This window comes from Artemia sp. Qi Xiang Cuo, chromosome 13, assembly GCF_049724085.1.
Source record: "Artemia sp. Qi Xiang Cuo chromosome 13, ASM4972408v1, whole genome shotgun sequence".
In the NCBI taxonomy this organism is placed as follows: Eukaryota; Metazoa; Arthropoda; class Branchiopoda; order Anostraca; family Artemiidae; genus Artemia; species Artemia sp. Qi Xiang Cuo.
In genome coordinates, this window is record NC_142806.1 from 21,694,639 (window position 1) to 21,718,795 (window position 24,157).

At 35.9% G+C, this 24,157-nt stretch overlaps 1 pseudogene across 1 annotated transcript; it reads right to left on the bottom strand.

The window, feature by feature from the left end:
• Window positions 1-17,252, bottom strand: LOC148945070 (uncharacterized; annotated as a pseudogene). The gene is made up of 2 exons (XR_016142734.1): window positions 17,231-17,252; window positions 1-6,007 (listed from the first exon to the last, which is right to left on the bottom strand). The product of XR_016142734.1 is annotated as an uncharacterized LOC148945070 (transcript).
• Between the last annotated feature and the right edge of the window lie 6,905 nt (window positions 17,253-24,157).

The following is a 24,157-nucleotide window of genomic DNA, read 5'->3' on the forward strand; positions in this document are numbered from 1 at the left end:
TATTAGTGCACTTAATTTATTCAAACATAATACAAAAGCAGAGGTTGTTTGATGGTGTACTCTAATATTGACAAGACAAAAACCACCTTGGTGTCACAAAGACTTTTCAAGCTTGAAGGTGCACAGCTGCCTTTTTTCATCAGGGTTTATTGGGGAAATCCTTATGGAAGTCAACCTTTCTTTTAATTTTGTTTATGACAACTTCAAGACTTTCAGCAATGTCTAAGATGTCCGATGGATTTACTCGTATAGTAAGCTGCAATTTCTTTGTTATACGAACGTATCAAGTATTCCCTATAATATGAAACAGGCTTATTTCTATCAGGCTGCCTCCAATTAGTAAATTTCTTTGAGAAGTCTGCATATTTCCATTTCTCTTCATTCGTAATTCCATGATTTAGAATGAAATAATGATCAAGAGAGACTGTATTGCAAGCAGTAGCACATAATTTGTTTGTGTCTATATAATAAATGCCACTAACTAGACCACTTGGCTGATGAAAAGTATCATGCGAACCGTTGTGAGACACTTCCAGAAAGCAGGGACTTTTACAAAGAGGACACGGCTCTTGACATGCATTGCAAAAAGCCGCTTCAAAATGAATATTGTCCTGAAGTTGTATCAAAACAATGTCATTAATATAGTTTTTATCCAATTTTCTATAAGATTGGGAAATTGTGTTTATCATAGCCTCAATATGTCGCAAGTCAAAATTAACAGACAATTTGTCCAACTCTGTCCAGCCGAAAGTATTCATTTCTTTTGTCAGTTCGTCGGCAATATATGTGCTCTTAAACGATTTTAGTGATATGAAAAGCTGTTGAAACTGAAAAGACTTCAATCCCGTTTTTTCATCCTTTGGAGCCGCTTGATACGTGTTTCTTAAGCAAGTTTCAAGTTGATCTTGGAACTTAGCCCATTTTAGATCTTCAGAGAGTGCTTCAATTTCAAAGCCAATCAGTCTACAGGTCGTAAGCCTTTTCAAATCACTAGGATTTTTTATTTTACACAAGACATCAGCAATACCTTTTGGCTCAACTTCCTCAATTAAAAATAAATCCATGTGACCTTGAATATTTTTTGTATATTGAGGCCAGCATTTATTTCTTAATTTGGCCATAACGCTTTCTTGAACTTCCTTATTAAAAGCTTTATAAGAGTGTCTTGAAAAATAATCCTCAACTCTTGATGCCATTAGTCTACTTCATTCAAACCATTTGCGACATCAAGAAAATATCCTTGCATGACCTTCTTCATTGAAAAGAAGCGCTTGTAGACAGAATTCTCGTCCTCCCACTATACTTGAATTTCTCTAAAGAAACCTACTAATATTTCGTACGCAAATCTATGAACTTTTTTCCTTTTGTCTATGTCAATTTTTTTGTCTTTACGTCCGAGAAATTTGTCAACATCACTAATTACATCATGTACAGCTGCATCAGAATAGTATTTCTTTCCGGATGTGATACTGACTATTATACGAGCAATGTTTTTTTCAATTATATCTTCATTGCTTTTACTCTGAGACAGCCATTTAGCAACTTCATCATAAGTTTTCTTGATTACATCTTTAAATTTCTCCCAGAAAGGTTTATTTTGGCCAACGTTAGTTTGTTCGTCAGATAAGAGGTCAACTCCTTTTATCTGAATCGTGTGATTATTCATGTAAGCCTGGTGAACATCATTTCTGACATTCAATGGAGGGTTTTCTTATTCTGCTTTTCGCAAAATTTTGTTGAAATATGTTTCAAACATTACCAACAATTCTTGTCTTGTTTTTTCTTTGAGACTCTTCATTCTAAATTCTTCTATTAGTTTATCTCTCATTTCTTTTTCATATTCACCTACCCTTACGTCAAACAGAAGGCTATTTTTCAAGAAAACTTCTAGTTTATCACGCCATTGACGAGTTTGACGGGAGACAGTGTCTTCCACTTTTCTGTTAAATTCAGTTTTCCAGTTTTGGTTCTCTTTTTGTTCCAAAATTTTGTTTACCTCTTCTTCAAATTTTTCAGCACAGGGCTTCCTCTTCACCTCAAGATCTTCAACCAATTCATTTATTTTGCTTAAGGTCATAGACTGTTCTGTTTTCAAAGAGATTTCTTTCTTAAATGTGTCTTTTAATAAGTCATATTGCTTTTCATATTCCAGGATATATGATTTTCTGAGGGGCTGATACACCCGCTCTATTTCTGAGTACACGTGTCTCTCGATGACCGTTTCAAAAGACAGGTCAAAATTAGAGTTGTTTAAGCACTCCCAGACCAAGAACAAATAATTATCCAGACTTTTGATTTTTCGAGCACTCCACCCAGACTGACTAACAACCTGCTCATGGATATACTCTCTAAAATTAATAATTTGCAGGCTAAATTCTTCGTTTGGGATGTCATTTGGTGGATCCCCTTTTGTGTTGCATCCAAATACACGTATGTCTTGTTCATTGATGAACATCTGTGGGAAGCTGACGGATGTATGTGCACCTACATCTTCTAAAGAATTTGCTTTTGCAAAAGATTCAACAAGTGTCGCAGATAGTTGAGTAAAAATGTTCAGAAGTTTGTTCCTGTTTTCTTGATGACACTTCACCTGATTATAAGCAGCAAAAATTTTGCAGCTAAGCAGGCCTCCTCTTTCTTCTGCCAATTTAGAGCCTTTATATGCAAGTGCAACAATAGGCAGTATTTCTTTTAAGGCATTGTCATTTTCACCTTTAATAACTAGAATAACTGCATCTGATGGTAAGATAGACAAGGTCGCAATCTTATTATCACGCTTCGCACAGCCATAAATACCTTTATGTTCTGGTGAACGTACACCTTCTGTGTCCAAGATAACCACGTAGTCATACTCTTTTCAGTCTTTACTAGGGTCATGGTAAGGCCTCTAGTACACTGGCCTATACTGGCTGCAAGACGAATGCCAAACATTGTATTCAGCAATGTTGACTTTCCACTGCTTTGCTCTCCGAGCACGGATAACACAAAAATTCTTTTATTTGGAAGCAAAGAGCTCAAATTCTTAAATATTGCACCGATCCAATCAACATTTAGCATATTTCCATCTCCATCGTACAGCTCTAGTGTTTCCCCAGCAATCAAACAAGACGCCGCCATGTGTGGTAAATATTCAAAATCTACACATTTCCCTGATGAATAAAATAGCGAAACTTCCCTCCATAGGTGACGAAGTGAAAGACGAGCATATTTACGCCTCTCTTTTGCACTCAATAGCTCTTTCCTATTAGATTCTATCTGATGATCATGTTCAGGGCTCTTTCCAGGTAATTGTATATTTCTCAAGAAGGTTTTTGTTTTTTGATGTACTACCTCTTCTAGTTGACGCACCATTTTAGATTCTTTGATGTTCACTGAAATTGCATCATCAATAACGCGAAGATGAAGTAGAATATTGTCTATGTCTTTTTTTTCGAGTCCTTCCAGGAAATAGTTGATAAGTGGGTCGTTTTTCTTGCTACATCATTATATTCGAAACTTTTCCTCGATTTATATTTTCTTCTGTATCTCTGAACGTCTGACAGTATCATTGACAAGTTCAAACTCATTTATTTTTTCTCTCCATTCCCCTTCTTTTGCAAAACTCTTTTGCAATATAAGCACGTTTGATCTATACGTTTCTAAGCCATTCATATTAGAAACAACCAAATACATTTTTCGTAAATTATTAAATTCTGATATTGAAGAATCTTCAAAAGGGAATATTGAATACATTGAATGTTTGTGATCTCCGGCTTTACGAAAAACAGCTTCTAATATGCGTTTTTGATCGATTTCATTAAAATACTCTAAAGGACCCTCAATAAGATGAAAGGAATGGTCCTTTGATTTAGTTTTTTTTACACTAGGTATCCATACTGTAATTGATTGTGGTAAGTCTTCTTCACTAGAATGTGTGCTCATAAAATGAGAAATTTTGTTTGATTTAGAGGTAAATTCGTCTTCAACTATTAAGTAGTCAGTGAATTCAGTTAGAAATTTCCAATAAGGTTTAAAATCACCACAAATATGTATGACGATGCAAGATTTCTTATCTCTATTTTCAAAGCAGACTAAGCCTTGTCCAACCTCCACATTTGATGTCTCATAAGTTTCTAGAGAAGTTTTTAAATAGAAAAGATTTTCCATGATCTTACCAGTAGAACTCTCAAAAGTTTTTACTTGACTAATTATAGCAATTCGTGGCAGCTTTAGGTCTTCCCCGAGGAAAATGTCTTCTTCTAATCTTTGTGTGATTCTAAGTAATTCTAGAGTGTCATTGGAACATATAGGAATAGCAAATCTTGATTCAAGAAGAAGTCGTAAAACATTTACTCTATCTCTGACTGAATACATCTTGAGAAGGATGGAAACATCAAATTTTTTTTCTTTTTTTGTTAGTTCCATTTCGGACCAGAAGTCTTCCTCGGACTCTGAGGAATCATTTGATCCTTCATCAGGTAAATTGCAGCATTGAAGTTCAAGACGGTGAAGTATTCTGTAAGAAAGACTGGTTAAATCACAAGGACAATCAATGATGAATGCACTAACTAAACTTTCCTCCCGAAATTTCTGCAGTGTTAGGTTGTAAATATTTTCTCTGTTCGGTACATTCAATTTAGGCTGTTTGGTCAAGTCGGTATTAATCCTCATAACAGGAGTTAAAGACTCAATTTCGTTTGTCTCCTCAGTCTCCTGTGCGTCTTGGAGAGCATTTTCTTGAGCCGACCATTGCTTCTTCTGCTGTCTTCGCAAATCTGGGAGTTGCTGCATATTTTTCATTGCCAGTTCCCCATCATTATTACGGTAATGAGAACGAAGATCTTGAATTTCTTGCGATTTTATATCTTTTGTTAAACTCATCCAGGCATTTTTGATCAATTCAGCTTGATTTTTTAACTCATTACCGACAAGACTCCACACAGGAATAAGATTTTTAAGATCTCCTCTATCTATGATAAACCCTTCTTCAGGTGTTTTTTTTATTAGTTCACAAAACAAAGAAGGAGCCGTCTGTGGTCCATAAACAACAAAATGTATTTCCTTACTTGATTTTTTTCCTGCCTTCTGTTGTTTCTGTTGATATTCATTTTTAATTTTGTAACTGGCATTTGCCTTGAAACCTTTTCCTAGTCCCTGCCAAAATAACGTGGCAGCAAACTCCCTCTCTGCATTTGATTCTAACTCAGACGCTGAGCAACAATCGCTTGCTGTCATTTCGCATGAAAAATGCACTATGCCTCCGTAATGATGAACGTCGCCTGGATAATGGGACCCAAAAGTGCGCAGAAAGTCTTCTGCTTCTGAAGTCGTCATTATTCTGTCCAATGCGACCTCAGCTTCACTATTTAATTTCATTTGATTAGTAGGAATTATAAAAGCCCCTACTGGATAAATTGCAAGCTTATTGAAAACAGTGCTTTCTAGCTTAGTAATTCTTGAGGAACAATCCTTCTTGTAACTCTTGTCGTCAAATCTGATTCCAGCTGAAAACGAAATTAAGTTAATACTACCACCAATGGTCCACCCACTCTCTATAAACCTATTTACTTCATCTTTCGACTGTTCTTTACTGCTACAACAGATAGTTCTCGATACAATTGGCTTAGAACTTCCGAGTAGTTCAATTTCTTCTGGGAGTTCAAGTAAAGGCACCTTTGCTTTTAGCAGCAAATTAGAGTTGTCTGCACTATAGAAAACACCATATCGTGCAAGAACAGAACTAATCCGAGGGACAAAAGAACTATCTTTAGGACTTTTTTTAGCATCCATTACAGACGATGTGTCATTTAGCTTTGAAACGACGTCTTCCAAAATCTGTCTCATTTCTTCTTCAGATATATTTGATAGAACATCTTGTGGTGTAAATCCTGAGCCAGATAAAAGGTCAACATAACCTGAAAACCGATTCAGAAAATCTGCAGCAGATGCACGATTGATTGGGTTTTCTTGAAGAAGAACTGTAGCTTCTCTTCTATAACTGCTCAAGACACTCATTTTCCTCTACGATCTGTAAAAGAATATGTACATAAGCAGCTTATTAACAACATACGTACAACTAAAATTAATCTTGTGAAAAGGTAATCACCTACATGTAAATCAGTTTTCGGAAAATTCTACTTCTGGTCCCCAAAGTAGCCTTTTTTGTGACCTAAACTCGATCTAGCAGTTTTTTCATCCGAGCCTTTGAATATTTTGGGTTTGTCAACCTTTTTGATACGCATAAAAAAAATATTTTTGGCCCTTTAAAAGACCCCATTTTCAAGGGGGTGACGTGAAATTATTTCTTTTTACTTTAAGTTATTAATGGTTCAAGAACTCATGGCTACAAATTTAAAACTGACCGTGATAAAAGATATTAGACCATTTCTGAGCCTTATATGGCCTCCCGTCCTAGAACGAAACATTTGATACCTTAGATCCATACAACGAACCCAGAAAGTTTTGAGCCAATTAGACACCGATAAACCAACAAGCACCATTTTTCAAATATAAAACATGCTTGAACAATCAGGAATATGTACTATTTACAGCACTTGCCCCAGGGAGTCTGCGGACATGTCATCTTTGAAGGCAAATTTACTAGACCTTACAACTGTTTTAGACAAAATGAATAATTCAAAATTTCATTGTATGTCTAGGTGTTACTGAGAGGGGCTGGTTTTCCGTCAATCAGAATATACCCTTAAAAGGACATGTGAAATTTAGTCGCAAATTAAGTGAGCTCCTTCTATAGTTTTTAGCTCATTCTATAGAGAGTCTGAAAAAACAACAGCAACACAAGACACTGTAGACTTGTGGCTCTTTATTACAGGCAACACTAGAACGTTACCTCTGAAATTAATAAGACCGTCAATGTTCATTGCTTCTATTAAAAGGTCAACATTCTTTGTACTTGTTATAATAGTTTTCTGTTGTTTTTAATGTTTGTAATCCCTATAGTATCATTTATGTTTCGCATGGCGGCTTTAAAAAGCTGAGTTTTAATAGAAAAGTCTTTAAATTTAAAGTAAAAATGAGTTGATTTCATAGCCTTTTTTCTTATATTTCAAGCATAATACCTAAATATGGCCTAAAGGAGAAAAATAGAAAAGCAAGAATCAAATAGTTCATAGCACCGAGCTCCAGATAAGTGTTAACAGGAAGGTTGACATAGTTAGGTTACGTATTTGATACATGCTATGCTTTACCCCCACCCCCTAATGTGCAAATATATAACCCAAATTTGTTTCAAAACTCTTATATATTCATCCTATTTTATTTTATCTCATTAGCATTAACCGAACTTGACTTCTTTCGTGTGTACCATTAAGTGAAACAGCACCATTTTTACTTTAGCTTTATAAGTCGGAGTTCACCTCTAAATCTCCGGTACAAGATAATTTTGAGGCTGATAACAGTTGGCTTGAGAATTTTAAAAAGAAGTACAAAATAAAGTTTAAGAAAGTTTGTGGTGAGAGAGCGCATGTGGACACTAATGCTTGGGGTGAGTGAAAGGGTTCGTTAAAGAGTATTTTGAAAGAATAGACTATCTAACGAAAACTATTTTAGCACTGATGAAACGGCTTGTTACATCAAGCAGGGGCAGATCCAGGATTTTTATTAGGGGGAGGGAGCAAATAGGTTGATCCGATAAACTTATGACCGTTAGGAGCAAGTTTAATTACCGCAAACTGGAGTTAATTAAGTAAATTACACTACATTAGACTACACTAGGGGGCGCGCGCCCCCTTCGCCCCCTGGATCCGCCACTGATATCAAGTTTCTCCCTGATAAAAATCTGTCAATTTAAAAATGGAAAGTGACACAGTGGCAAACAGAGCGAAGAAAGGGTTACAATTTTACAAGCAACTTTTGCGACAGGATCAACCAAGTTAAAGACCTTTGTTGTTGCTGTATTAAAATCCTAGATGCCTTAAAGGTGTCAAGGCTCTGCCTGCTGAATACAGGTCAAATAAAAGGACATGGATGAATAATGAGGCATTTTCCTCATGGTTGACTTAACTAGACAAAACTCTGGCCAAAAAGAAACCCAAAATTCTGTTATTTGTGAACAATTTCACTCTACACACTCCTATTCCTCCTCTAAAATTGATTAATAGAAAATTTGCCAGCTAACACTATAAATTACATCCACTAGATGCAGGGATAATAAAAAAGATTTCAAGGTACTCTACAGAACAGAAGTGGTCCAGAATTGAAGTACCCAACTTTAACATCGAGGCTGAGTGGAATGAGGTGACAATACAGCTGTCATCGGACAAGACACTAATATTTGAAGAATTTACACTTATCGACGAAGAATTTTTACATCTATAACTCAAATTTTCAGTTGGTTTACTCAGTTGGCTAGTCAAAAGAGCGTAACTCAGGAATGACTGTATGTTAATTCGGAACTTTCAAGAAACGATAAGAGCGATGAAAACTACTACCACTGAACGCTAGTACCACTACAACTACTATCAATGCTACTGATGCCACTATTACTACTACAATCACAGAACTACATTTAAAACTGTTCAAGGAAAATTTTATATAATTCAAAAGACGCTATGTGCTTGTACATTGTAAAAAGAACGTATCTCAAGAATGTATTTAGATAAGTTGGAACTTTCAGTCATCATTAAAGGGGAAGATTTATTTACCAAAAGACAATATATGCAGCTAATACTACTGCTGCTGCTACACATACTACCACTACTGCTACTTCAACACTACCTCTATTTTGTCTACTTGTAAGACTAAGAGCGTTAAGATGATAATCACAAGAAGTATATGAATATACAGATCAAACAGATATATCAGCAATGTTATAACAAAGGCTAATTGTTTTAAGTTGAAACTTCAAAGGTTTGATAGGAATTATGTTCAAATGACCAAAAGGCAATAGTACATTAATGCTACTAATGCTATTACTATTATTATTTTAGTAGCCTACTATTAATACTACCACTGCAGTTACTGTAACTATTTAGGCTATTAAGGTGAAACTTTTAGCGAACGCTTAGGGGAAGTTTCAATCAAACTAAAAAGGTGTCAGGTGTCACCCACCTATCAAACAGTTCGTGGTAACGAACTGTAAGTAAGGAGCGACCCGGCTCAATGGTAACCGAAACTAAAAAAACGGAATTTTGGTACCAATAGATACATCAAAAGAATCAAATTTTAATTCTCATTTCAAATATATAAGTTTCATCAAGTTTAATCGTACCCATCAAAAGTTACTGAGAAAATTTGGCTGATTTTCGAAAAAAGGGGGAAAGACCCCCTAAAAGTTATAGAACCTTAATGAAATTCACACCATTATATTCAGCGTATCATAGAACCCTACTGTAGATTTTTCAAGCTCCTATCTACAAAAATGTGGAATTTTGTATTTTTTGCCAGAAGATAGATCACGTGTGCGATTTTATTTTTTTTTTTATTAATTTTTTTTTTTTTTTTTTTTTTACCTATATTTTGTCTACTTGTAAGGCTAAGTTCAAATTACCAAAAGGCAATAGTACATTAATGCTAATAATGCTATTAGTGCTATTACTATTATTATTTTAGTACTATTAATACTACCACTGCAGTTACAGTAGCTATTTACGCTAAGGCTATTAAGATGAAACTTTTAGGGAACGCTTAGAGGATGTTTCAATCAAACTAAAAAGTTATATGCATTCAGGTTTTCAAAAGGGCATATAAGCAGTATCATAGGTAGTGCCGCTTTATAATTGATACCAATTTTATTGAAACTTTTGAATAAGCAAAATGGATTGGAAATTGGAAGTTCTAATGCATTTTCCAAAAACAGATAAAAATATGATGTGTCGTTAATGTGAAATGCATGACAACATGTGAAGACCGCGTCAATAATTCTGTCAAAAGTTGTCACGAAAGATTTTCTTTGTTTTTGTTGGAAGTGTTTATCACAAAATAGGCCTGTTTTTTCACTCATCAATGTGCTAAGATCTTACATCTTTTGTCAGAAAACGCTTAAAAGTGGAATCTTTGAACTAAGATCTTACATCTTTGGTCGTTTTTGTGCAAACGTCTTTCATCATTCTGCTCTGATCAGCGGTCTGAGAACAATGATGAGTAGATCATCGAAGTTCTCTCATCATTGTTCTATATGGTATAACAGTGGCGGTCTTCGCACTTTTTGCTAACATCAGTGAGCTGCAAGATCTTAGAACAAAGATGAGTTAAAAAACGATAATCTTTGTAGAAAGATGTAAGATATTAGATGTAAGATCTTAGTGCTAAAAAACGGGCCTAATATAGGGTAGCAAGCGTCTTGGATTCACGTGGGGTAGAAATCGTTATGAATTCACAGTAAACAAAATAACAAAAATAAGGTAGGTCTTTAAGAGAGAGAAAAAGAGAGAAAGAGAGAGAGAATGAGAGAGAGAGGGAGAAAGAGAGAGGGAGAGAGAGAGAGAGAGAGATATAGAGAGGGAGAGAGAGAGAGAGGGAGAGAGAGAGAGAGAGAGAGAGAGAGAGAGACAGAGAGAGAGAGAGAGAGAGAGAGATATTGAATGTAACTTTTTATTACTTTTTCAATCTATGAGCTGGTTGACTTTTTAATATACTGATACAGCATCTACTCTATAAGAGGTGTAGCTATAATTCCGCCGTCAGTTGAGGCCCCAGCCTCATTCAACTTGACGTTTTTCTTTAAAAAGTATTTCACTTTTTACGTTCTAGAAATGAATAGATACATTAAAGTTTTTTTTTTATTATAATATCATCAAGCTGTCAAAATCACACATAGAACCTACTTAACAATTTATTATTTTTTTTTTTTTAGAAGTAGCGTTCCCTATTGTTTTTATATTTAAAATGAGGCATATTTTCGTTCTCTACACATAATACTATTTGAAAAAAAACTTATAAGCAACAGTGGGCACTTTTGCATAGGATATTGCAATCTTCACGTATTCAGCTTTTACGCAATAAAAGGTCTAAATTCAATTTTTCTGAAAATATCTTTCCAGAAAATCTAAACGAATGTTATTTGAATTTTAACAGATGCTAATTCTAAGAGGAGATGTCCCAACTAATCAACTCTAAGAGTCCATCTTTTAACTTTCGTGACGTATTATGTTACCAGCTTCTATCCAATTTTCTGGGTTTTTAAACACGGTGTAATTTTAATATCTTGCAAGCGAATGTCGCTTTTTTTCTCGTAATTTTCTGGCTATTATTCGATATTCAATTACGATTTTTAATGGGGAACATTAAAAGATCAGGACTTTTTTTTCCGATGTTGAATGTAAAAATTTTACTGGTTATTATTTTCTGTCAGTCTTTCGCACTCAAGTATCCCACACCTCTGAAAAATCCCACACCTCTGAAAAAGATATTCAAGCAGTTATTTCGAAGCATATGAAATATGTGAGAACCTTCATATTTTACTATGTAAAGAACAAAAAGTCTTTATTCATCCACTCTTATACATATATTGTTCTGCAATTTAATTTTGGCCAGGACTGCAGTTGAATTTACGACTTAGGGTAATAAAAACATGCTGAGCATTAGTTACAGAAATGTAGACCAGAACGAAGAATTGATAAATAACCACTTAAAGAAAGAAAAGCAAATTAAAGAGCAAGGAAATCAGCAAATCATGGAGGTGAACACGCCTTCCATCGCCATGGAGGGATTATGAATCATGGCGGACAAGGATGGTTAACGGGGGACCACAGATGGGCTCGAAGAGATGTAGGCTACCACGGATCACGGCATGTCACTGGTCAAGGAATACCAGGGTCCAGGGAAGAGGGTTACGTGGGACCACTGATCATGAAGAATCTAGATTTCAACGAGTCAAGGAGGGGCAGGGTTTTCGATAGTTGGTTAACTGAGTTTTTTAACAGAAAGTAAGGAGCGACATTAAAACTTCAAACGAGCAGCTAAATGCACAGGTATTAGACCTTTTGACGAGGTTGGACAAAAGTACAATTTGAAAATGTCAATCAGTGTCGAAGAGAGAAGGCTTCTACAAAGGTCAAGGAAGGGAGGGGGTGGTTGCCTCCTCCCTTTTAATCAATCTTCAGCATCCCCTTGATGTACATTGAAAGTTTCAATTTAAAACCCTCGGCCGTTCCTTAGATGTTACAGACAATCCTTTTAGACAACCAGCAAGCACATAGCACGTTTTGATCTATTCGGCATCCCTCAAATCATTCCTTTAAAGTTTCACCTTTACACTCTGAGCTTTTTAGAGGCCCAGGATCAAACAAACCCTCTTTTTCTCAATAGAATACCTTGCAAGCTGACAACAGACAACTTGCATAACTTACAGCCGTCGCCCCGGGGGTTGTTGGGGTTGTTCATTTCCAAATTGAATGGGGCCCCTCGGAAATTTATACGACCACCCCTTCCATATCAATTGCCTTTGGGGGAATAAGTACAAATAAATAATGATAATTCCAATCTTATGGCTCTTTACTATAGGCAACGTAAGCGCTGCCTCTGATAAAAAAAAGTCACGTATTAGAATGCATTAGATACACACAATTAGGGATAAATATTGGCACAGTAAAGTGAAGGACTTTTAGGAATGATTAACTACAATTTTTCGTACTGTTCTTTTAGCTGGTACCCACAAGAGAAGTCAAGTTTGGTTATTGCTAATGAAATAAAACGAACTATTATTAAAATATAATAGTTTAAAAAAAAATTTGGGCTATATATTTTCACATTAGGGGGGTGGTGGTAAAGCACGGCATATATTAAATACGTAACCTAACCTAAGTACCTCCCCCCCTAAACCCAAAAAGAATACTTTAAATATTGTAAACGCAGTGATAAACCACGCTTTGCGATCCATTTATCTAATGACAGATATCCGTTGGACTGGTTTCCTTTACCATTTCCCTATACAGTATATCACGTGGGTACTAGCTAATAGAACAGTACCTTGCATATCATAAAGTAAGAATCGTTTTTCTTAACATGTTTCTTTCTCAATCGACCTAATTGTACACTGAGAGCCCCAACTTTACCTTATACATATTTATTAGGAAACAGGTCTAGAATAGCAGCTCTTCAGAAGGAGACACAAGTGATAGAAAAAAAAGTAAGAAGGAAAAAAAAGTTAAGAAGGTAAAAGTAAAATGTAATGTAACTAGCAAAACAGCCCGGTAAAAAAAAGTTAATCAAATAGTTGATGAAAACTGATTCAAATACAGATTAAAATGGAAAAAACGAGGGAATATGATTCATTGATACCTGCTTCATATTATAATATAAAAATTCCATCATTTTTACAAGTTCCTATATAGCCTTGGACTATATTAGACCATTAGACGATGCCTGGGGATAATTCTCAAAGAACGTGAACAAAACCAAAAAATAACGATGGAAATAGCAGCCTAAAAATGTTTCTCTTTTTGTTCTAGCACGTCTCCGTGTGGAGAGCCGCTATTCTAGACTTTTTCCTTTCGTCATATTAAATTAAAAAAAAACAAGTTTTTTTTTAAACTGAAAGTAAGGAGCAAGATTAAAACTCAAAACAGGCAGAAATTATTCCATATAGGCAAATATTGTCCCCCCTCCTAAATACCTTACTCTTCATGATACAAGTTTTTAGTACTTTAAAAAAGTTTTCTATTCTAATTAAACAGCCTTTGCGTATCAAAAGTCGTTCTTAAAAAAAAATTGGTATAAACAGTCAAACTTTAGCGTAAAGAACCAGGTACTGAGGAGGAGGAGCAAACCCTTCATTTACGGAATATTTTCAATTCAATTTATTTATAACCTGTCAAAACAAAAAAGGGCGCAAGTCCCCTAATGACAGAGTACATAAGAGAAACAAAAGAAAAAAGACAAGAAAACTTATACACTGAACAAAAATAAGTTGTTTTTACAATCATAATAATCATAGACATAATCACAAATCATATATCATAATCACAAGATAAGCGATAAATCAAAAGACATAAAAAAACTCATAAAAATAAAGAAGGCTAATCCTGATTTAATTTACAGGCGGAAGATGTAAACTCTTTTGCTCTTCTATCAATAATTGTCGAAGGTAAAATGAGCTTAAATTTTTGGGACAAAAAAGAGTTACTAGTCCAAGAGTGCATATGTAAAACTAATTTAGAAAATTTAAAATAAATCCTATTAACATTTTTCTTTTTTAAGCAGTAAAAAATAGGAGACAGAGAAAGACGATGAGGCGCAGTTAGAATACTATAAAGTTTAGAAAGATGGAAACGACTAAGGTGTGTAACGTTAGAGACAAGTGACGCATAAGCTAACCTTGTCTTTTTTTTAATATTTTGAATGGCAAGCTTAATAGTTTCCTTAATTGATTTTCCAATGGGAATTCCCAGATAAATAAGGCTTTTAGAGAGGAGGATACAAGCTTCAGTAAGTTGGAGGGATTTATAAGAGTATCCTTTGAGGTTGAAACCGACCATCATATTCAGCGTATCAGAGAACCCTACTGTAGAGGTTTCAAGCTCCTATCTACAAAAATGTGGAATTTTCCATTTTTTGCCAGAAGAAAGATCACGGATGCGTGTTTATTTTTTTTTCTTTTCCCCAGGGGTAATCTTATTGAGCCACTGGTCCTAGAATATCGTAGGAGGGCTCATTGGAACGGAAATTAATAGTTCTAGTGCCCTTTTTAAGTGACCAAAAAAAATGGAGGGCCACTAGGCCCGCTCCCATGCTCATTTTTTCTCAAAGTGACCCAATTAACATTTTGAGATAGCCATTTTGTTCAGCATAGTCGAAAACCTAATAAATATGTCTTTTAGGATGACCTAATCTCCCACAGTTCCCAGGGGAAGGGCTGCAAGTTATGAACTTTGCCCATTGCTTACATATTGCATTGGTTATTGGGAAGTATACAGGCATTTTCAGGAAGGATATTTTCGGGGGGGGGGGGGCTGAAGGAGGGGGTTAAAATGGAGAATCTTTCCGTGGAGGATGTTTCTTTGGGGTAAGGGACATTTTTATGAAGGGGGCGCTGGATTTCCAAGCATTATTTAAAAAACGATCAGAAATTAAATAAAAAAAAAACAAGTTTTTCAACTGAAAGTAAGAAGCAGCATTAGAACTTAAAACGAACAGAAATTATTACGTATATGAGGGCAGAACCCCCTCATATACGTAATAACATATACGTAATAAAAAAAACAATAAAAAAAACAAGCGATACGGTTCAATGGTAATCGAAACTTTTAAAAACGGAATTTTTATGTCAATAAATGTATCAAAAGAATGGGCCTATAATGCTGATTCTAAATATATAAATTTTATTAAGTTTAGTATTACTCATCAAAGGCTACCAGCCTGAGAAAATTTGCCTGATTTTTTAAAGAGGGGGGAAACATCCCCTACAAGTGAAAGAATTTTAATGAAAATAACACCGTCAGATTCAGCGTATCAGAAAACCCTATTACATAGGTTCCAAGCTCATATCTGCAAAAATCTGCAACTTTGTATTTTCGCCAGAAGAAAAATATACGAATATAGAAGTTCGTTACGTAAGTTAATTTGTAAATCACGTCAGAAACAAATTTAGAGACAGCCATTTAGCAAAAGAAAAGTAAAATTTTTATGCAAATTTTGCTTACTTATTCAATGACGGTGAGCCAAAATCACAGCTGCATTACCTAAAAAACGATCAGAAATTAAATAAAAAAAAAAATGTTTTGAACTGAAAGTAAGGAGCGACATTAAAACTTAAAACGAAAAGAAATTATTCCGTATACGAAAGGGACCGTTCCTCCTCAACGCCGCGCTCGTTACGCTAAAGTTTGACTCTGTCTCACAACTTTATTTTTTAAACAATAAAAAACTTTAGCATGAAGAGCGAGGCATTAAGGAGGGGACGGCCCCTTTCATATACGGAATAATTTCTGTTCGTTTTAAGTTTTAATATCGCTCCTTACTTTCAGTTTAAAAAACTCGTTTTTTTTTATTTAATATTACAAAATACGATGAAAATATAATACTTTAGAAACACTTTTTTAATACTTTAGGGGGGGGGTAGGGGTTAAGCATAGCGTGGCTGCATTTAAAATGAGTTAGGCAAGGCCGTACCCCGGATTTTTTTTCGGGGGGGGGATTACTCAAATGTTTTTTTCGTGGGCGGGGGGTTACAGTAAAAACCCTCAAAAATCGCATAAAAAATGTGTTTATATCCATTTTTGTTACGTTTTTACGAGTAAGACGAACATTTCAAGGGGGGAGGGTTAGAACCCTCTACCCCCCCCCCCTGGGTAGGGCCTTGGAGTTAGGTGTAATTTTTCTGCATATTATGAAGTAAGAATTGTTTTCTAACTTCACAACGACCAAATACTTTACCCCCCCCCTCCTGATGTGCAAATATATACCCAAATTTATATATTTTCGATCTATTCTGTCACTTTACTTTGTCTTGTCTCACGCTAGCTGAAAGAAATTTACAAGAGACTGGTTCAAAAGTGCGACAATGGATGAAAAACTTAACATAGGCGCTATAACAAACAAACATCTTTTTTGGAAAAAGGCGTTTTTTTTACTATCTTTGCCCACAAATCTTTTTGGTAACTTAAAAATGCTATTAGAACTTTTAATTTCCATTCAAACGCACCCTCTCTCGATCTTCTAGGACCATAAAAAACACCCATCCGTGATCATGGCAAATAGCCTACCGCAAAATAAAAATAGAAAAAAGTTAAGATTTTCATATATAGGAGCTATAAACTTCTGAAGCAAGATTCTCTGCCACGTTAATCCTCATGGTGCTATTTTCATAAAGATTCCTTGACTTTTCGGCCATTTTTTCTCCTTTTTTGAAAACCCAGCAAATTTTCTCAGGCTTGTAGTTTTTGATAAGTTGCACTAAATTCTTTTCGTGTGTGTAATGATACGAGGTGTGTGTAAAGAATTCATTACAGTGTGTGTAATGAATTCTTTTGGTGTGTGTAATGATATAAAAATTCCGTCGTTTAATTTCAGTTACTAATAAGCCAAGTTATTTACAGTTCTTTATCATAAACTGTTTGATTTATCGTAAAGACGGGAAAACCAGCGTTCTGAGCCTGAGCTTAAGTCCTTTTCATTTTCAGGGCATAACTACTTTAATAACGTTGGCGCCTGAAAGTTGATCATTGCACCAATTAAGAGCAGAATACATTGTTGGGGCTACTGACTTTCTTTTTTAATACGAAACTACGACAATAGCCTGACTCGTGTACCAGCCTGCCAATCTTTTAAGATAACGAGCAAAGTCAAAGATTACCTGAATGTTAATCCTTAGACAACTTAAAATTCTAGTTGGTAGCAATTCCTTAACATTAACATTAATACAAAGGTCAAATCTAGGAACAAAGACAAGAAGAAGACTGACTGCGCAATAGTTTGGGCATCGCTCCAAAGCTCCAAAAAGTGCCGATCCAAGGACATGTGGATACAAAGAACTGTAAATTCCGTTAAACAATTTAAAGAAACAAGAATCATAAATTAAGAATGAAGGGAGAATTCTCTGTACTGGATCCATTTCAAGTAATTTTCAATTATTTTTTGTGCCAAAAAGATATAGAGTAAACATCAGGGGAAAATGGGTTAATTTGCAGTTCTGGATAAAAGTCAAATAAATTTCCAAGCGTCAAGCTACCACAAATTACCATCAATAAATGAATGAAACCCAAACATGGGCGCCCATAAGAGGGGGCAGGAAGTGCCCGTCCCCCTTGCTGAATGATGCTGCCTTATTTTTATATTTTTGTTCTGAGATTTCTATTATATAGCATTAAAAGTGCCAATTCGACGAGGTTTGCCCCCCCCCAGAATTCAGCTTATGGGTGCCCATGAACCCCAACCTACATACATTAATATAATTAACAGAGTCAAACTCAAAACGAGCAGAAACTAAAATGATTAGGACTGGAGCTCCTCATAACTTCTAAATACCACCAGCTTATTTGAAATCATAAAACATTCTAACAGCATTTTGTTCTCAATTAAGAGCAAATTATGTGCTGCTTTTTGAAAAGCAAGGTGGCGTCAGCCCTACTTATCTTGTTTCCTGCTCCATTTGAGTTTGACTTGGTTATTTATTGTAATATCTGTTCGTTTTGGGTTTAATTTATTCATTGATGGTGATTGGTGGTAGTTTTAAAAGTGGAAAATTATTTGGCTTTATTTCTGCTCATTTGTGGTTTAACTTAGATTTTTACTTTTCTTTGGAAAACTTTTTTGTGGACAAAGTTTTGGTACTTATGTATTTTACAGCAAACACTCAAGTTTACGCAGTGTAGAACTCGAGAAAAAACCGATTTCTTCGTTAGTTTATTCCTGCTTAGTTTGAGACAAGACAAACACTAGTGACAGAATTGATGGAAAATATATAATTTGGCCTAAATATTTGCAAATTAGGAGGGGGGAGAGGTAAAGTATTTGGACAGTGTGAAGTTAAAAAACAATTCTTACTTCACAACATGCAGAATAATCGTACCTAACACATTTCGCACGCTGACCCACTGTACTTTACCCCCTCTCCCTAATAACAATACTTTTATTTTCCCTCAGGATACACTATGAGGAGTACATTCAATAAATATAAAATATAAAGACACAACTTACAATTAACATGACCAGAACTACCGATAAATACAACGTTCTACGTCAATCTGTTAACATATCAGATTTTTCCAAAAAAGGGGAATAAATTTCTATATTCAAGATAATTTCGAGCCTTTTGAATTAAAAGCTTACACTTACTCTTTATTACATCAAGCAGGTCCTTTAATCAATACATATATTTTAAAGAATCATTACGATCACTTAGCGGAAAACCTAGTAGAAATTTAAGATATCTAAAATACGCAACTTTAATTTGAGATGAAATAGAAGATGTAAAAGTTTTCAAAATCACCGCAGGAAAGCTAATCAAAGGTAGAACCGTCGACTGATACAGTCTAGCTAATATATCCCTTCTCATATTGCCCCCCAGATGAACGAGGGAACCGAACGTCTTTCATCTCTTAATTTCCAGATGGTTTATTATTAACGAGGTAATAGTCTTTTTACAGGAGAATACGGGATACGGTGGCCGGCATTTACCCCCCCGGCGAATACCAATCCGTGTAAAATACCCCCCCAGAAAATACCCCCCCCGGAAAATACCCCCCTCCCGTGGAAAATACCTCCCCGGAAAATACCCCCCGGAAAAAAACCCACGGAAAATATTCCCCGGAAAATACCCCCCCCCCCAAAAAAAAGCGTGGAAATTAAGGCTTTCCAAACTTGAGAATCTTATTTGAGTTTTATTTTTTTAATTTCCGTAGTGGGATGAAATTTTGGTACTTGTGTATTATGTGCCACTCACTCAAGTTTACGCTGTGTAAAATTCGAGAACACATCGTTTTTTTGTTAGTTTCTTCGTTACTTTAGAAATAAATTTGCGTTATAGATTTGCACATTAGGGGGGGGGGTAGCTAACGGGTCTGCATGCAAAATGTGTTTGGTACAATAATTCTGCATATTAGATAGATAGAACCCAAAATGAACAGAAATAACAATAAATAACCCATTCAAACTCAAAATAGCAACAATTAGCATGAGTAGGGCTGACAACCCCCACACCTCCTCAAATACATTTTAAATGTTTTCCCTTTTTTGATTTAAACAAATAAAGAAGCATTAAGACTATAAGGAATAGACATCACAATATGTATATCAAACTGACAATACACGTTTTTTTTCAGTAAAGTGCAAATTATTTTCTGGTCTGAAGAAGACATGGGTGTTGTCAGCCATACTCCTTTTACTTTTTCCTCGTTTTGAGTTTGACTATGCCATCTATTATAATTTCTGCTAGTTTTGGGTTTCATTTATTTGTTAATGGTGATTTGTGGTAGTTTTACACTTGGAAGATAAGACAAACAAACTCGTAGAATTTGACATCGCTTTTGTCGGTAAAAACTTAAACAATCTAGAATGTGTTGGTTCCCAAAGCCAACTATCTTTTCGAAGGGTAGCAAAACTTTCTTAAACTTTGTGGTGCCATATGTTTTAACTTAATATTGGTGATTGTTTGCCTAAATTGTTTTTCTTCTTCATTTTTTTTTAATTTTGCACACGCTACTGCCAAAAATTGCAAAAAATAATATGGGAGCCTTTTCAACCCAAATGGATTTGTGTTTTTTTTTTCTAAGTTTTTAAGACATTTCTGGTGTGTAAATTCCTCTTTTTCTTGTTCCTTACCACTTTTCAACAAAACTATAAAAAAAAAATCAAATAAAAGTTTCAAATTTAGAAACCTTATTTTCCACAGGGGGAAAGGGTATTTTCCAAGGAGGGGGTATTTTCCTCGGGAGTGCTTTCCTAAGGAGGGGGAAGGGTATTTTTCGTGGTGGAGGGCATTTTTGGGGGTTAAACACCCCCCCCCCATTAACTATATTCATTTATGTTATTTTACTGTGTTCATGGCCGTTTATTTTGATTTAAAACACACATATTTGTCTATGTATCTAATATCCAGAATAATTTTACCAAATATATTTTGCATGCAGATCCATTATGCTTACCCCCCCCCCCGTAATGTGCAAATCTATAACGCAAATTTATTTCTAAAGTAACGAAGAAACTAACAAAAAACCGGTGTGTTCTCGAATTTTACGCAGCGTAAACATAAGTGAGTGGCGGATAATACACAAGTATAAAAATTCCATCCCCCTAAGGAAATTAAAACAATAAAACTCAAATAAAATTCTCAAGTTTGGAAAGCCTTATTTTCCACGTTTTTTTAGGAAGGAGGGGGGTATTTTCCACGGAGGGATATTTTACGAGGGGGAATTTTCCAGGGGGGGTATTTTCCATGAGGGGGGATTTTACGCTGGGGGGGGGTATTTTCCGGGGGAAGCCCGTTTACATCACGCGACACACCCTCGCCTTTAAAGGGTCAATTAAGTGGAGCTACAAACCACTCAAGCCATCACACCTAGGCAATTTGGTCACAAAACACCCCTTTGGACTCCAATGACGTCACATGACTTAGCCTGTTTCAAACGGACAGGTCTAATATACTTGTGACGGCTTGAAGGGATGGTAGCTCCACTTATCTGATCCTTTAAAGGCACGGGTGTGTTGCGTGACGTAACAGGGCTCTGCTTGAAATCGTGCCCAGAAACAAGGCTGTCATAGAAATACTCAGGGGTGTGTCGTGTAACATCAGAGGGTATGTTGCAGCAATACACAGGGGTATGTACCGTGACGTCAGAGGGCAAGCGCTTGAATCCTATGGGAAAAGGGAGGGCATGCGCTTGAAGTGCCTGCGGGGATACTACCCATTACCGCAATCAAGAGGAGGAGAGCCAAGAGGGTCATTAATTACAAAATAATGGCATTTAACAGGCTAAGTTAGGTTAGGGGACATGTCATTTAACTTAAATTAACCTAACCTAGCCTGTGTTAAGTTAAGGTCCCCCTGGCGATCTTATTGGAAATATATGCGTGCGTTGTCATGACACTATGGAGTTAAATTCCTTTGGAACACTGAAAAATTTCATTATTACTGATGGTTGTTATGTACGAGTGAAGTTTCCAGAGATTATAGTGTTCAAAGAGAATGCTATTCTCAAACTTTTAGTTTACGACGAAGGGCAGCTTCATGCTTGTAGTCCTGTTAACATATTACCTCTGGATAAATCTTATCCTCATCTTTCAGGTTTTAGTATACAAAAGAATGCAGCAGGAAGACAGGCCTAGTCTTCTATCAACATAATAAACCATATCATACCCAGATGTCAAAAGTGCGATCTTTGCAAAAATAATGTCGTAATAGACTGTAAACTTCAAGTAAAATAAAAAAGCACGAGCAGGCGGTATCAGCATGGAGATTAAAAATGATTTAATGAAAAACAAATTCCAGGCAAATGCCACTAGCATCATCATGGACGAGGTTAAGGCGAAGTATTCTAATAAGGCTTTCCCACATAGTAAAGTTATCGTAGGATTGAGTACTAGCAGAGAGAAATATTTGAATTATTAAACAAGTGTTAATGACGATCTTATTGGAAATGTATGCGTGAGTTGTCACGACAGTAAGGAGTTAATTACCTTCTGAGTACCCAGAATTTCTACGGTCAAAATGGTGGATATGCAAGAGTGCTCAAAGAGATGATAGTGCATAGAGAGAATGCTAGTCTAAAACTTTTAGTCAACAACGAAGGTCAAATTCTTGCTTATATTTCTGGTAACGCGCTACTTCTTGATAAATCATATCGTCATCTTTCCGGTATTACCATTCAAAAGAGTACAAGAAGAAGACATACATATTGTTGTAACCTAGTCATAAGTCATATCATATGCAAGTGTCAAAACTGTGGCCTATGCAAAAATAATGTTGTAATAGACAATGAAACTGTAAGTAAAATAAAAAGGACATTGATGGTTAATATCACCGAGGGGATTAGGGATGAATGAAAAAAAACATAAGCAAAATTTACAGTTATCATCATGGGCTTACCACAGATGCAGTTCACGAAGCCGGTATTTTAGTCAGTAAAATGTATGACGAGTTTGTTATAATAGTGTATATCTCCCCCCTCTCCAGAAATAATGGAAATGTTTGACATCTTATAAAAAAAACACGATGAAGTATTTTATGAGTAGATTTAAGATGTTCATTCTTATGATGATATTCGACATGCAATTACTTCAATAAAATATTTTATTGTATTAATGTGCCTTGTTTCTACTATTTTTAGGGTACGCTATCAACTCTGGTGGAACTTCAGAATCGAAGTATAACTTTTTCTATCTACTACGCAAAAATTTATTAGTGTTAAAAAAAGGTGGCGTGGTGTTATGTGTGTGTATTATTTTCATTGTGTTTGTGTGTTTTGTGTGTGTGTGTGTGTTTTTTTTGTGTGTATGTTTTTGTGTGTTCGTGTGTGTTTGTGTGCGTTTGTGTGTGTGTGTGTGTTTTTGTGTGCGTGTGTGTTTTTGTGTGTGTGTTTTGTGTGTGTTTTTGTGTGGGTTTTTGTGTGTGTGTGTTTGTGTGTTTTTGTGGGTGTGTCTTTTTGTATGTTTGTGTGTTTTTGTGTTTGTTTGTGTGTGTGTTTGTGAGTGTTATTATTTTTGTGTGAGCGTATTTTTGTGAGTTTTTTTGTGTGTGTTTGTTTTTCTGTGCGTGTGTGTTTGTTTGTGTGTGTTTTGGTTTGTGTGAGTTTTTTTATGTGTGTGTTTTTGTGTATTTGTGTGTGTTTTGTGGGTGTGTGTTATTTTGTGTGTTTCAAACGTTAAAACGCACTTACAATGATGATGGCGGCTGTGATAAGGGTGTTAGAGAGTAGTTATTGTGTGGTACTGTGGCGTGAATTGCTTGCAAAAACTCGAATGAATATGTTGAAGTAAAAATTTTAAGAGCAAATGTCTGAAAAGTGTTTTGGGTGAGATGGGGCGATGTCCGAGAGGTGTCACAGAGCAGTAACAGCGTGGCATTGTGGGTTGAAATGCTTTGAGTATCAAACACTAGCAAAGAAAGGGGGCGACTTCTCTCTTTTCATACCTATAGTATTTAATTGGGATTCTTTAGCTTATTTTCGGAGCAAAAAAGGTTGAAAATGTCCTAGGGGTGGGGGAATGGTTCCACACGGATGATGGAGGGGAGTTGAGTGATGAAGGGGCGACGCCAGTGTGAAAACAGTGTCACAGCGCCATTCCACTCTGGGCCCATAGGTATACTTTTTAACGGTTTTGGTATCTACTCTTCTCGCAAAGTGACCGACTTATCTTCCAACCTCTTTCATTAGGTGTCATTGCATAAGATGAGCATCGTTATTTACGCTGCACCCACGTGTGTTCCCGTGTTTGGGGATTCCCCATGGGCTCCTGGAGTCTAGTTTGTGACAAATGATGGCCTTATCCAGGTTAGACCTTGTCACGGAAATCCTGCAAATCTTCCAGAAAGAACAATTGGATTCTGGAGGAGAGTGGAGTGATGAGGGGATGATGCCAGTGTGAAAACAGTGTCGCAGCGCCATTCCGCTCTTTTCTCATAAGTATACATTTTAACGATTTGGGTATCTACTCTTCTCGAAAGATTACCGACTTATCTTCCAACCTCTCCCATTAGGTGGCATTGCATAAGATGAACATCGTTATTTACGCTGCACTCACGTCTGTGCCCGTGTTTGGGGATTCCCCATGGGCTCCTTGAGTC